This window comes from Hypanus sabinus, chromosome 1 (genome assembly GCF_030144855.1).
Source record: "Hypanus sabinus isolate sHypSab1 chromosome 1, sHypSab1.hap1, whole genome shotgun sequence".
In the NCBI taxonomy this organism is placed as follows: domain Eukaryota; kingdom Metazoa; phylum Chordata; class Chondrichthyes; order Myliobatiformes; family Dasyatidae; genus Hypanus; species Hypanus sabinus.
Genome location: NC_082706.1, coordinates 187,630,111 through 187,646,737, shown reverse-complemented (window position 1 = coordinate 187,646,737; position 16,627 = coordinate 187,630,111). Strand labels below are relative to the sequence as shown.

The 16,627-nt window shown below is 41.7% G+C and overlaps 1 pseudogene; it reads left to right on the top strand.

The window, feature by feature from the left end:
- Positions 1–12,535: 12,535 nt before the first annotated feature.
- LOC132406952 (adenosine deaminase-like) overlaps positions 12,536–16,627 on the top strand; it is a 55,065-nt pseudogene continuing 50,973 nt past the window's right edge.

Sequence of the window (16,627 nt, the reverse complement as noted above, 5' to 3'; positions counted from 1 at the left end):
CATAATCCTGCCTGACTTTTCTGACCTCATCTCATGGTTGATAACCTCCTGTCTTTCTTCTATCCCCATTCAACTTTGAAGGATGAGTTAAATTGACAGAGCAAATTGACAGAGCAGACAGAGCAAAGAGTTAAATTGTACCACAGAGGCAAAATTCAGAAGGGCAAAGAATACAGGATGGAAGGTGCTGTATTTAAATGCGCATAGCATTCAGAATAAGGTGGACGAACTTGCAGTGCAATTTAGAGGTTGGTCGGTATGATATTGTGGGCATCATTGAGTTGTGTCTGAAGAAGGCCATAGTTGGGAGCTTAACATCAAAGAATATAATTTGTTTTGAAAAGACAGGCAAGAAGGAATAGGCTTCGTTGGTAAGAGATGGAATTACATCATTCAAAAGAGGTGACATAGGGTCAGAGAATGTTGGAGCTTTTTGGGTGGAGCTAAGAAACAAAAGGTTAAAAACAGTTATGGGAATCATATATAGGCCTCCAAATTGAAGCCAAGATGTGGGGTTGAGATTGCAAAGGGGGCTGGAAAAGCCATGTAATAAGGATAATGACACAAATGCAATATGTAAGGAGATTGGGAAAATCAGGTTGGTGTTGGATCACAAGAGAGGGAATTTGTTGAATGCCAATGAGATGGCTTTTTAGAGCAGCTTGTGCTTGAGCCAATTGGGGGAAAATCTATCTTAGATTGGGTGTTGTGTAATAACCCATGTAGAATTAGGGAGCTTAACATAAAGGAACCCTTAGAAGACAGTGATCATTATATGATTGAATTCATACTGTGATTTGAGAGGGAGAAGCACAACTCACATATATCTGTATTGCAATACAATAAAGAGAATTACAGAGGCATGAGAGAGAAGCTTGCCCAGGTGGATTGGAGGAGGATACTAGCGGGGATGACGGCAAGAGAAGAGATGGCTGAAGTTTTTGGGAATAGTTCACAACGCACAAGATAGATAAGTCTCACAAAAGAAGTTCTCAAATGGGAGGAGTAGGCAATTGTGGCTGACAAAGGAAGTTAAAAACTGCATAAAATCCAAGGAACAGAGTGTACAGAGTAGCAAAAGTGCCTGGGAAGTTGGATGATTGTCAAGCTTTTAAAATTCAACAAAAGGCAACTAAAAAAGCTATTAGAAGGGAAAAGATGAAATATGAGGACAGACTAGTCAATAATATAAAGCACGATACCAGAAGATTTTTTAATTACATAAAGAGTAAAAGGGAGGTGAGAGTTGATATTGGACCACTGGAAAATAATGCTGGTGAGGTAGTAATGGGGGAAAAAGAAATGGCTGATAAACTTATTGGGAACTTTGCATCTGTCTTCACTGAGGAAGACACTCGCAGTGTGCCTGACGGCTGTGAGTGTCAGGGAGCAGGAGTGAGTGTCATAGCTATTACAAAGGAAAAAGTGCAAGGGAAGCTCAAAGGTCTTAAGGTGGAAAAGTCAGCTGGGCCAGATGGTCTACATCCCAGAGTCCTGAGAGAGGTTGCTGAAGAGATAACAGATGCATATATATCACCATACACTACCCTGAGATTCATTTTCTTGCAGGCAGACACAGTATAACAAAAAATACAATAGAATCAATGAACAACTATATACAAAGACTGACAAACAACTTTAACCTCGACGGCTTGTCAAGAATAGTCTCGTGGCTTAGTTTTATTTTTTTATTTAATGTGCATTCTTCAAAATATTTCTTCAAATAATAGTTTTCTTTACTTAATAGCAAAACTTTATATCTTATTTCCCAATCTATGTTAGCCAATTCACCTCTTTTTTTTTAGAAGACACTATGTATTTGCAGCAATACACTGAGGTACCAACTAAAGAAGGGGCAGTGTTGGATGTCCTATTAGGGAATGAGATAGGTCAGGTGACGGAGGTATGTGTTGAGGAGAACTTCGGGTCCAGTGATCAAAGTACCATTAGTTTCAATACAATTATGGAGAAGGATAGGACTGGACCCAAGGTTGGGATTTTTTTGATTGGAGCAAGGCTAACTTTGAGGAAATGTGAAAGGATTTAGAAGGAGTGGATTGGAACAATTTGTTTTATGGGAAGGATGTAATAGAGAAATGGAGGTCATTTAAAGGTGAAATTTTGAGTGTACAGAATCTTTATGTTCCTGTTAGGTTGAAAGGAAAGGTTAAAAGTTTGAGACAGCTATGGTTTTCAAGGGATATTAGAAACTTGGTTCAGAAAAAGAGAGAGAAATCTACAATAAGTATAAGCAGCATAGAGTAAATGAGGGGCTAGAGTAATAGAAAGAATGTAAAAAGAATCTTAAGAAAGAAATAAGAAAAGCTAAATGAGGTAGCTTTGGCAAGTAAGGTGAAAATAAATCTAAAGGGTTTCTACAGTTATATTAATAGTAAAAGGATAGTGAGGGATAAAATTGGTCCCTTAGAGAATCAGAGTGGACAGCTATGTGCGGTGCCAAAAGAGATGGGGGAGATTTTGAACAATTTCTTTTCTTCGGTATTTACTAAGGAGAAGGATATTGAATTGTGTAAGGTAAGGGAAACAAGTAGGGAAGTTATGGAAACTATGATGATTAACGAAGAGGAAGTACTAGAGCGTTTATAGTATATAAAAGTGGGTAAGTCTCCAGGTCCTGACAGGATATTCCGTAGGACCTTGAGGGAAGTTAGTGTAAAAATAGCAGGGGCTCTGACAGAAATATTTCAAATGTCATTAGAAATGGGGATGGTGCTGGAGGATTGGTGTATTGCTCATGTGGTTCCATTGTTTAAAAAGGGTCCTAAGAGTAAACCTCACAATTATCAGCCTGTAAGTTTAATGTCAGTGGTGGGTAAATTCATGGAAAGTTTTCTTAGTGATGGTATATATAATTATCTGGATAGACAGAGTCTGATTCAGACTCAGTCAACATGGATCTGTGCGTGGAAGGTCATGTTTGACAAATCTTATTGAATTTTTTGAAGAGGTTGTGAGGAAAGTTGATGAGGGTAAAGCAGTGGATGTTGTCTATATGGACTTCAGTAAGGTCTTTGACAAGGTTCTGCACGGAAGGTTAGTTAAGAAGGTTCAATCATTAGGTATTAATATTGAAGTAGTAAAATGGATTCAACAGTGGCTGGATGGAAGATGCCAGAGAGTAGTGGTGGATAACTCTTTGTCAGGTTTGAGGCCGGTGACTAGTGGTGTACTGTGTCCAATGTTGATGTCATATACATTAATGATCTGGATGATGGGATGGTAAATTGGATTAGTAAGTATGCAGATGATACTAATATAGGTGGTGTTGTGGATAATGAAGTAGGTTTTTAAAGCTTGCAGAGAGATTTAGGCCAGTTAGAAGAGTGAGCTGAAAGATGGCAGATGAAGTTTAATGCTTATAAGTGTGAGGTGCTACATTTTGGTAGGACTAATCAAAATATAACCATATATATAGGACATACATGGTAAATGGTTGGGCATTGAGGAATGCTGTAGAACAGAGTGATCTAGGAATAATGGTGCATAGATCCCTGAAGGTGGAATCTCATGTGGATAAGGTGGTGAAGAAAGCTTTTGTTATGCTGGCCTTTTTAAATCAGAGCACTGAGTATAGGAGTTGGGATGTAATGTTAAAATTGTACAAGGCATTGGTGAGGCCAAATTTGGAGTATTGTGTACAGTTCTGGTCGCTGAATTATAGAAAAGATGTCAACAAAATAGAGAGAGTACAGAGGAGATTTACTAGAATGTTACCTGGGTTTCAGCACCTAAGTTACAGAGAAAGGTTGAACAAGTTAGATCTTTATTTTTTGGAGTGTAGAAGGTTGAGGGAGGACTTGATAGAGGTATTTAAAACTATGAGGGGGATAGATCCAGTTGACATGGATAGGCCTTTTCCATTGAGAGTAGGGAAGATTCAAACAAGAGGACATGAGTTGAGAATTAAGGGGCAAAAGTTTAAGGGTAACATGATGGGGAACTTCTTTACTCAGAGAGTGGTAGCTGTGTGGAACGAGCTTCCAGTAGAAGTGGTAGAGGTAGGGCTGAGTGCAGGTAGGTGGGACTAGGTGAGTGTAAGCGTTCAGCATGGCCTAGAAGGGCCAAGATGGCCTGTTTCCATGCTGTAATTGTTATATGGTTATACCAGTTTTCTGACTGAAGCATTTCTCTCCCAAAACATTCCTCTAGCCACCTGAAAATCTCTTCCCCTGACATACTTTAGAATAAAGTACCTTTTGGGAATCTGGCTTTGTACGTACTGTATGAACCACGTGAGCAGTCCAACATAGCTGAATGTCATTACTGTAAGTCATTACTCAGTTTTTATCTTTCCTGAGGCTTGAGGTGCCTGTTTTAGATAGTTCAAGTGTCAAAAACAGACAGAAAGACCGAGATTATTGCTGCCTAATAAACCATGAACTTTGAGCCGGGCTTGAGATCCAAATCTTTCAAATACCTACTTTTCCTCAATTGACCATGAGCTATATTAGTATGGGAGGTAGATATAACCACACCGTTGAAAAGGTTCTACGATGGGAAAGGCATAGATAGATACTGCCAAATGCAAGCAAATAGAATTAGCATACATGCACATCATGGTATGCATGGATGAGATGGGCCAAAAGTGCCATTTTCTCTACTATGCATTTCTGTAGTACTGAGGTTTGGGTGCCCTTCAGTCACCCTTGACTGTGACATTACTCATTACTTCTGAATATTAGCTGCACCTATGCAGGAAGTTGCATTGGAGACCAGCTAGTTAAAATTGTCTTTTTTATACAAGGTAAACCCATTTTCTAATTGGTTCCATAATTTATTATTCTGGGAAAAAGATCCAAACATGTTCTATTTTTGGTTCTTTGATTTCCCAACCACATGAAAATTAGTTCCCCACAATTTATTCTTTGCTTTTAAGTTCTTGATTTCTTCTTTTTCCAAATTTTATTTTATTTTTCACTTACTTACAACAGAAACTGTCTATTCCTAATTAAACAATACTTCTTATTTCCTCCCCACCTTTTCTATCCTTTGACTTACCAAATTCAGCATCTCAGGAGACTGCCACTTGTCCATTGACACTTCATGCTAGTCCCGTGAAACTGCAAAACAACTGTACTTATCAGATTACAAAGATGGCGTACAATTGACAATACAGAGAAATCTCAATCAACAGGTTAGTCCAAAGTCCTATCATGATAGGCTGTAAATTATGGTAGCAGTTAAACAGCTGACAGGAGGCAGTTGCAGGAACATTCCTGTTCTCAATGGTGGCTTGACCCAGCATGTGATTAATAAAAAAAGGCTGAAGCATGCACAACCATTTTCAGCCAATAAATGACGCACCTTGTTTTCCATCTGAGATCCACACCATTATAGAAACCAGTTTCAGGCCAACTTGATTCACTTCATGTTATCTCAAGAAATGATTAAGAATGCTTGACTGTGCAGCAACACACAGCTCGAACCACATCATCAAGTTCACCGATGACATGGTTGTTGACTTCAGGAGGGTACAGAGCGACCACTCCCTGCTGAACATCGACGGCTCCTCGGTAGAGATCATTAAGAGCACCAAATTTCTTGGTGTTCACCTGGCGGAGAATCTCACCTGGTCCCTCGACACCAGCTCCATAGCAAAGAAAGCCCAGCAGCGTCTCTACTTTCTGCGAAGGCTGAGGAGAGTCCATCTCCCACCCCCCCATCCTCTTCACATTCTACAGGGGTTGTATTGAGAGCATCCTGAGCAGCTGCATCACTGCCTGGTTTGGAAATTGCACCACCTCGGATCAAAAGACCCTGCAGCGGATAGTGAGGTCAGCTGAGAAGATCTTCGGGGTCTCTCTTCCCGCCATTAAGGACACTTACACTACCATATATAACAATATAACAATTGCAGCACAGAAACAGGCCATCTTGGCCCTTCTAGTCCATGCCAAATGCTTACTCTCACCTAGTCCCACTGGCGCACACTCAGCCCATAACCCTCCATTCCTTTCTTGTCCATATACTTATTCAATTTTACTTTAAATGACAATACCAAACCTGCCTCTACTACTTCTACTGGAAGCTCGTTCCACACAGCTACCACTCATTGAGTAAAGAAATTCCTCCTCGAGTTACCCTTAAACTTTTGCTCCCTAACTCTCAACTCATGTCCTCTTGTTTGAATCTCCCCTATTCTCAATGGAAAAAGCTTATCCACGTCAACTCTATCTATCCCCCTCATAATTTTAAATACCTCTATCAAGTCCCCCCTCAACCTTAGACGCTCCAAAGAATGAAGACCTAACTTGTTCAACCTTTCCCTGTAACTTAGGTGCTGAAACCCAAGTAATATTCTAGTAAATCTTCTCTGTACTTTCTCTATTTTGTTGACATCTTTCCTATAATTCGGTGACCAGAACTGTACACAATACTCCAAATTTGGCCTTCCCAATGCCTTGTACAATTTTAATATTACATCCCAACTCCTATACTCAATGCTCTGATTTATAAAGGCCAGCATACTGAAAGCTTTCTTCACCACCCTCATGTCACATGGTGCGAGCAGAATCATCTGCAGCTTAATGTGAAAAAGACTAAGGAGCTGGTGGTGGACTTGAGGAGGGCTAAGGCACCGGTGACCCCTGTTTCCATCCAAGGGGTCAGTGTGGACATGGTGGAGGATTACAAATACCTGGGGATACGAATTGACGATAAACTCGACTGGTCAAAGAACACTGAGGCTGTCTACAAGAAGGGTCAGAGCCATCTCTATTTCCTGAGGAGACTGAGGTCCTTTAACATCTGCCGGACGATGCTGAGGATGTTGTACGAGTCTGTGGTGGCCAGTGCTATCATGTTTGCTGTTGTGTGCTGGGGCAGCAGGCTGAGAGTAGCAGACACCAACAGAATCAACAAACTCATTTGTAAGGCCAGTGATGTTGTGAGGGTGGAACTGGACTCTCTGACAGTGGTGCCTGAAAAGAGGGTGCTGTCCAAGTTGCATGCCATCTTGGACAATGACTCCCATCCACTCCATAATGTACTAGTTAGGCACAGGAGTACATTCAGCCAGAGACTCATTCCACCGAGATGTAACACTGAGCGGCATAGGAAGTCATTCCTACCTGTGGCCATCAAACTTTACAACTCCTCCCTAGGAGTGTCAGACACCCTGAGCCAATAGGCTGGTCCTGGACTTATTTCCACTTGGCATGATTAACTTATTATTATTTAATTATCTATGTTTTATATTGCTATATTTCTTCACTATCCTTGATGCAGCTGTAATGAAACCCAATTTCCCTCGGGATCAATAAAGTATGTCTGTCTGTCTTACGAAGGTTCACCCTCTTGAAAGATGTTCTGATGTCATCTTCCAAGGTAGAGATGCTGCAGGGATTCATTCTCCCTTTCAAAGTGTGCATAAAAGGCATTGAGCTCATCTGGGAGTGAAGCATCACAGCCCTTTGTGATGTTAGGTTTTGCCTTGTAGGAAGTAACGGCGGGCAAACCCTGCCAAAGCTGACGTGCATCTTATTCCATCACAATCTTCAACTGCAATTGTTTTCTTGCTCTTAAGATAGCCTTCTATAGGTTGTACCTGGATTTCTTGTATAGTTCTGGATCAGCAGTCTTGAATTCCACACATCTAGCCTTCAGCAGACTATGAATCTCCTAGTTCATCCACGGTTTTTGGTTTGGTAAGTCCGGTATGATCTTGAAGTCACACATTCATCCACACAGGTCTTGATAAAGTCAGTGACAAATGTGGCATATTCATTCAAATTTGAAGATAAATCCCTGAGTATTGTTCAGTCCGTAGACTCAAAGCAGTCCTGTAAGCACTCCTCTGCCTCCTTTGACCATATGCTCTTGCTCGTCACCACTGGTGCTGTGGTCTGTAGTTCCTCCCAGCTCATGAAATAGAAATAATGCTAAAGAAAAGGTCACGTATACTAAGAAATGTTGCATTGGCTGGCCCTCAAGAGGAAAAGAAAGTTGCTGATGTGTTATGGACTGCTAACATAAGCAGCTTTCTAAACATTGGATGATTTCTAGGACATACTTATTGGAGGCTGACAGACTGTGCTGATTCAAAATATGTGACAACCACTAGCTATGATGAGCTGACACTTAAGGTCATGATTGAATGTTTTGACAGAACAAATGGTGAAAGTTTAGAAAATGTAAACTAATGTTTAGATATTAGATAATCAAAAGAGTCCAAAATTATTTAAAAAAGTATGAACTGCCGGGAGTAGTTGTTACCAATTGCTTGGCTCAGGTTGCGTTCAAAGGTTCAAAGGTAGAATTTAATGTCAAAGAAATGTATACAATATACATCCTAAAATGCTTTCTTTTAGATTATTCAATTTAGAAACACACTTAACTGATTTGACTATTCTTTGTTTTGAAATTTTTACCACCGGTAACTTTCTTATCTGTATTGTCCCATGATCTATCAGAGTCCTGTGATTTTCATCCCAATATTACTTGAATACTGCTTTGCTCCAAGAGACTGCAAAATAAAGTGGAATTTGAACAATTGTTCATGGAAGGGGAGCAAAATGAAATAATTCAATCAAAATGTAAGCACTTCACATTACCGATAGAACAAATGATTTAAAACGTGAAATCTGAATCTTACATTACTAAAACACATCATGCGCTGTTTTTAATTGGAATTTGATAGGTTTGTGCCTTTTATTTCTAATCAATACCTTGAGGTCACTTTTACTAATGGTAAAATGAACATTTAAATAATTATAATTTCTGAAACAAAACTAAGGGTTGCTGATTTATGTGGTGAAATAGATTCAGCATTGCATGAATAGATTCAGCATTCAAAATAGATTCAATAGAATAGATTGAATAGAATTAATTGAATAGATTCAAAATAGATTCAGCAATGAATTGGAGACTGCAGTCAGAGGAAATATTGGATGGGGTGCCAAACTGGACAACACAGATGCTGATGAATGCCTGAGCCACCTCTGCAGCCATCGTCAATGCTAGGGGATCAAATTCCGGCCACCTAGTGGAACGGTTCACCTTGGTGATACTGTGGGGAGGGGAAGAGGATCAACAGGTCCATATTGACATGGTCAAACCGTTGCTCAGAGACCTCAATAAGTGCCGATGATGTCTGGATAGGTAATTTTTGCCCACTGGCATTCCTCACAGGCTGCACTCCGTGTACGTTCTTTCTAAGACTATGCCACACAGACTTCAGTGCAACCAGCTGTGAGGCCTTCTGACCCAGATGTGAATGGCCATGTATGGATATAAAAATAATCCACCTCCAGTTTGCAGGCACTATAGGGCGAGGGTGACTAATTGGGACATCACACAGGAGAGAAACCCCAGCTTCCCTGAACTTAATGTCAGCCAACTGCAGGCCTGTGACTGCTGTTCAGTATGCCTGGTCGGCTACCATGCTAGCATAGTCAACCGCTATGTGTATGGCCTCAACCACTGGCCGTGAGAGGCAATCAGACACGACATTATTTTTCCCCTTGATATGTTATATCAGTCATGAACTCTGATATGTAGGCCAGGTGGCGTGCTGTCATGCAAACTAAGGGTATGATATTTTAGCCATCACCTGCATGGGGGTTTTGTGGTCAACAAGTGCTGTGAAATGGTGACCCTCTAGAAGAAAATTAAAATGGCTGACAGCCGGATAGAGACTGAGAATTCGTAATCAGACATGCTGTACAGGTAGTCCCCGAGTTACAAACATCAGACTTACGGACAACTCGTACTTACAAACCGAGGAAGGAGTACGCCGTCTGCCATTTTAAGTCAGATCGCAACGCCGTCCGCCATTTTAAGTTGTTGCCATTGACACTGTGTTGAGTATTTGGCTTAAATTTTTCTTAGAAAGATTCACATTGATCCCGCACCCATCCATGCCGGGTTGATGTCAAGTTCGCAACTCGACCTCATTAAAAAAAACACTGCCACCTCCAGTTTAAATTCCCTTGCGGAATATTGTGGAGGATCAAATACCCAAATCCAGCACAGCCCCCATTTGTTCCATTTAGTCTGTCTAGAGCGGTGCTCCTTAGGACCCAGTGGACCTTGGGAGCTGGCGGAGCTCGGGACCTGCCACCCGCAGTATTTCTGTTCCATTAATGGGAAGCGATTGCGATTGAAAATAAAGTGGAAATAATAAAGCGTTTGGAAAGAGATGAAACGCCATTGGTCATTGGAAAAGCGTTAGGCTACAGTCGGTCAACAATCAGAACAATTTTAAATGGATAAAGTGAGAATAATGGAGCATGTGAAACGCCCTGCCCCAATGAAAGCTACAATTATTACTAGGCATTGCAGTGGTTTAATTATTGGAATACATACGTTTCTTAAGTGTTTTATATGCATAGAAAGGTAAAATATATACTATGACGAACTGACACTAAATAATACCGGATTTACTTGTTCCGAATTATGTACAAATCTGAACTAAAGACGGACTCAGGAACGGAACTCGTACGTAACCCGGGGACTGCCTGTACTTCCTTTCAGGGGGACATATAGGGTAGCTGCCAGCTGAAGAAGGTGAGTGGCTGCCACATGCCTCCTACCAATTGTTTGTGCAAGCATCCACAGCATAATCTGAAGCATCAGTAGTAATAGCTGGTATCATCAAATGCCCCGGTCATGTCCGCTGCCCAGTCAAGCCCCTGTTTAGGGCGATTGACTTTGAGCACACTATAAAGGGGAGGCATAAATTCAGCAGTGGTAGAAATTCACCATAACCTAAAAACTCCTGTAGCTTTTTAGTAGTATGGGGTGGTGGGAAATCCATTATAGCTGCTACTTTTGATGAAAGGGATTTTGCATCTTCTGCAGAGATGTTGTGGGTGAAAAGTCAATGGTCGACAACCCGCATTGGCATTTAGCAGGGTTAATAGTCCACCCAGTTGGCTTAAGTGCTTGAAGGGTGTGCTGGGATGAGATATGTGTTCAGATTTTGATGCACTGACAACAAGTATGTCATCCATGTAAACAAAAAGAAAATCTAAGTCTTTTAATACAGAGTCCATCAGCTATTGGAAAATCTGTGCTGCATTTTCGTCCTAAATGGGATGCACAGAAACTCAGGCCAAATAGGATTATCACAGCCATTTTGGAAATGTCCTCTGAGAACACAGGCACCCTAACTAAATCAACTTCGAAAAAAATTAACTTTCCAGCTAAATGTGTTGAAAAGATTTGGATGTGTGGGACAGGGTAATGATCGACAGTGGTTGTTAAGACGTTGGTAATCACCACATGGGCAGCAACCACCATCGGACTTAGGGACCATATGGAGGGGGAAAGCCCAGGGGTTATTCGACTGGCGTACAATGTCAAGTCTTTCCATGTTGGTAAACTGAGCCTTTGTGATTGCCAACTTTTCTGGGTCCAGTCTACACACATGAGCATGGACTGGTGAGCCAGTTGTGGAAATGTGGTGCCAAGCCCATGTTTTGTGACTTACTTTCTTCTGTTGTGGAGAAGCCAAGTGATTGGATATATTTTAGACTGAGATTGATAGGTTTCTAATTGGTAAGGGGGGTAATGGGTTACAAGGAGAAGGCAGGAAAATGGGGTTAGGAAAAAATCAGGCATGATTAAATGGCAGAGCAGACACAATGAGATGAATTGCCTAATTCTACTCCACAGTATAGCTTATACTCTTATGTGTGAGTGTCCTGCAGCAAACAACTTCCCTCCTGGCAACCTGAAGTCTTTCCAACACTCAAAAGCCTTTCAAAACTCCTCATTTGCTTGGATAAACACAGTTATGAGCTTTTAATAGGTTCAACATTATCCTGGACAAAGTCTTCCACCTTATTGACATTGATCTGCATCCTAGAATTAATTCTCTCTGCCACTTGCACAGATGGCTGCAGAGTGCACTATCTACAAAATGCACTGCAGATACTCGTCTAGACTACTTTGACATCAAATTGCAAACCTGGACCCTCCACAACCACAGGGATCTGGAGAATAGGTACATTGGTATACCATCACCTGCGGGTTACCAACACACACTAGCTGCTGGAGGAACTCAGCAAATTAAGGCAGTATCTATGGAGGGGAATAAACAATCACTGTTTTGGGTTGAGACCCTTCATTAATTGGAAAGGAAGGAGGATAGAAACCAGAGTAAGACATGTGGGGAAGGAAAGGAGTACAAATTGACGGGTGCTAGTAAAAGCAGGTGAAAGGGACGATGAGTAGGTTGGGGAGGGGGGAATGAAGTGAGAAGCTGCGTGATGGTGGGGGGGGGGGGTGATATGTGAAAGGTGAAAAGCAGACCGAGCAGAAATCTGAGAGGACAATGAACTAAGGAAGAAAGGGAAGGCGGCAAACCAGGGAAGGTGATAGGCAGGTGAAAAGATGAGGGGGAGGGCAATTCGATGATTCACTCGTTCTTTAAAAAATTCTGTGAAATGCCTGTGTATTTAGATAGCATTTGAAGGGTAATATCCTGTGCAATTGGGTAGGAAGGGGCGTGCTTAGAACTCGTTGGTTTCGACGGAATGATCTGATCACCCACAACTTACATGATCGGAGGATGGCGGGGAAAAATCCAACACCGTTCCCCAAACCAAAGGTAAAGCTTAAATGGGGCTTGGCAAAGCGATGGGATTTGCTGCGAAATCAAGTTCTATAAGGGAGTTTCAAATTACTCTGTGGTATTGCATCCCTCTAAATCGATTGCATTTATTGCGCTCATGTTCGCATAGTAGTACTTTTAAATAGTCATTTTAATGAAAAAACAAAAGATGTTTCAAACATAATTAATCTGAAGTTATGAGAAGCAGTTCTACTGTGTATAAGTGACTGGTTTAGGGAATTGTCTGAAGGTACCTCCAACTTTCGAGTTTAATTGCTTTGCACCAATAATAACTGGGGTGTTCAGTGGATGCAGAATTCCGCTTTGGAAGTGTGGAGCAGTTGCTTTATCGTGGGAGTGCTCATGTTTTTGGTTCCAATGTTACGCTGGGCTATATAGTTGAAATGTTTTAAATTGTAATGGAGTGCTCCCTACCTGTCTACCCGTTCCAGTCGGTATGAAAACTACCCACGCTTTATTCAACAGATGGACGGTTCCTGTTAACGACCCCAACGAAAATAATAAAACTGCAGAATATCAAATAAAAGGTATCAGTTAATAGTTTATATTATTTAATCAATTTAAAGTTCGTCCAGTGGGCGCGCTTCCACTTGTGCTTCTGGAGAGAGATGAAATTGCGGGGCACGCTGTTACCCGTGTTTGGCACTTGCTGTCACTATGCTCTTCATTCCTGCTGGTTCTTCCTTTGCTCACTTGTAAGCTCCCGAAGTGGTTGCCGCTGATTTGAGGGTTTGAATGCGACTACAAATTTTGGTCACAAATTCCTGATATTATGGCAGTTCCTACATGCTGCTGGCATTACTGTTGAGTCGTTTTTCGGTACCTTCCCAGCAGGTCGTAAAAGCACACCAGATACTTTTCATCCATGAAGTTTTCCAGTGGCGTCCCTTTCACGTTTGCGTCACTACAACCTAGTACTAAGAGCAAAAAATTCTCCAGAGTATAATCTAACAAACTTCTAGCATTCCATTATAAGCTTCAGGGAAAAAAAAGGAGAGATAAAGCATTAATAACCCTTCTTTGAAGTCTGAATGTTAATTATCTTGCCTTGAAAAACACCATTAATAACTTATAGATGTTAAGTCTTTTATCTCTAGATGTTTTTTCTGTAGCTTTTAATATAATTTTAATTTTATTTTCTGTCCTACTTTTAGTTTGTGCCGTATAATTTACCACATCTGTCAAAAAAAGAAAACAATATTTATCAACAAATCCTTTGTTATAAAATCATGCACTTTCACACTGACCAATATTTTTCCATTTCGTTTATTAATAGGTCCCATTGACACAGTTTTCTGTACTCTCTTAAGAGCCTCTGCATATGATATGCCCATATTTACCTGAACACGTTGCAGTTCCATAACTTTATCTCCAGAACACCCTACATATGCAGAACTATGTTCCCCTCCACAATTGCTACATTTTGGCCTAATGTCTTTGTCCCAGTTACCATAATCATGTTCTCCAGCACGTCTATAACACCACTTTTTATCCCTACACACAGCTGCTATATGACCAAATGTTTGTACTGAAAACATCTAAACCATTTAACTCATATAATCGAAATTACCCTATTTGGTGACATTTTTCCATCAAATTTAATCAACAGCTATAAGTTACCTGTTATTACTCCAGCACAAAACCCTTCTAAATGTTCAGCATTGACAACTTTCAACTCTGTCTAAATTAATTTGCACTTGGTCAAAGGATGTATCTAGAGGCTGTCCTGTGATTACTCCCAAAGCCACTGTCATTCAATATAATTCCTTGGTGCTACCTTTAACCCTAAAGCATTCTCACGTTGCTTACTACTTTACAAAACCCTAAGAGTACTCCATCTCTTAAAGGTCTTCCACCTGCAATATCTCTTCATGCTTTTTTCAAATCCTTTGTTAATCTAAACTCTTCCTCTCCTTCCTTTTATTTAAATCCTGTCTACTGCTTTCATTACTGGAGATATTTAGGTGGTTGTACATCCTGCCTGTCGATGACAGGAAACCTAGACAAGTGGAAAAGCTGTGCACTGGTGCAGTTCCACTCACTCGACCTCAGACGTCTGTGTCCATTGGTACAAACAAGTATCACAAACTGGGGTCTTCCTTGCAGTGGATGAACATGACGTCTCCTCTGCCTTTGCTCTCCAGGGTGTGTTTCAGTACTGCCTTCCTAGCCATTGGATCTCACTGTAGATCTCTTCCGCCCAGTCTGCTAAAGTTGACTTCATATGGTAGGACAGACATTTCCCTATCTCACCAAGGCATGAGGCTGCTGGCTACCCTCGCCTGGTTTAGCCTGCCCATTGAAGTGGTGTTCTGGGGTGTGGCCACTGTCAGATGCAAACAGCTACTTGGAGGCACAGATGAGATCTGAGTGTCCAGTGGGGACCAAAGGTAAGTCAGAATGGCTACAATGAGCCCCTTCACCAAAGGTGCTACCCCCCCCCAGACACCCCATACACCCCAGTCACTGGAGATAGGCCACTACAATCCTCAATTTACCACTTACTTTTCCATTTTCCAGAAACCTGCCATTCACCTTCCTCCATACAACTCCCCATACCATCACCTATTCACTACCTCTGTCATCTTCACCACTTCTGGATACCTCTACCCCTCTTCCTGCCTGAGAGCGACTCCCAACAGCAGGCTCAGTTCTTTGCTTCAGCTCTAATCAACAATTGTCTGTCTCACCAGTTGAGTGGTTTGTTTTATTTTGATCTTTACCTAGAAATATCTTCTAGAGATTTAGATATACAGCACAGTAGCAGACCCTTCTGTCCCAATGAGCTCATGAGACCCCAACTACAACCATGTGACCAGTTCACCTGTTAACCTGTGCATGTTTGGAATGAGGGAGGAAACCGGAGCTCTTGGAAGAAACCCAGGAGTAGAGTCCGAGCATGTGCTGGGGGCAAGTGTCACCACGCTTTTGGCACCAGCGTTGCATGCCCACAACTTATGACCCTTACTAACCTGTATGTCTTTGGAATGTGGGAGGCAACCGGAGCACCTGGAGGAAACCCACAGGGAGAAAGTGCATTCGCCTTTCAGACAGAGACTGGAATTGACCCCCGATTGCTGGTGCTGTATGGCTTACCTACAGCACTACACTATTTCCTCAACTAATCCAGTTTTATTATTGGAATTCATTTGATGGCTATTATAAAAATTGTTTAATAGTGGATGTACCCTATATTAAAAAAAGCTGTTCAATCAAGTTCCCAAAAAAGGCACAGTTTTAAGGTACTTGGAAGTAGATACAGAGGGGATGTCTGGGGTAAGTATTTTACGCGGAGAGTGATGAGTGGTGGAATGGGCTGCCAACGATGGTGGTGGAGGCGGATGCAATAGGGTCTTTTAAGAGTCTCTTGGATACTTTTATTTTGTGTGCCATACTCTGCCAGAGTGTCGGCGACCACTTTTTTTTTTCAAACTGGTTGGCTTGGAGGAAAGATTCTGTGAGTGGTCCCCCATGTCCTTCTCACAGCGCAGTGTTTTTTTTTACGAGGCCGAGTTGTGAGCTTGATACTCAACCCAGCACGGATGGAAAGCGTGTCCGGGAGCGGCCCGACTGGATTCTGTTACGCCTGTGCTCCCCCCATCCTTTTTGAGAATCACAAGATCGCTATTAAGTCAGGTCAGGAGACCCAGGAAATGAGAGAAAGACATGCAGAATCCACAAAGAGTTTGGAATGTGTCCTGGCCTCCGAAAGGCAGAACCATTGATAACGGCTATTGTCTCTTGGAGACAAAATTGTGTATTGAGCACTGTGCTATTCATCGATGCCCTCAAGGAATCAGGCAACGTAGGCTGGTTGGGGGATGGCATCCTCCCCAAACTGATTGACATCTGAGACCCCGTGAGTGGGGATAAAAGAGGGTCTGTGGGAACAGCCCCTCAGACACACCAGAAGAAATGCTAGAACTCCTGTAACAGCGTAATAGTGAAAGCCGATGGAAAAGCCCACGTGCGTCCTTTTCCATGTGCCTCGGAATTGGTGGGTCTTGCCACGGAAGAACGGCATTAGCT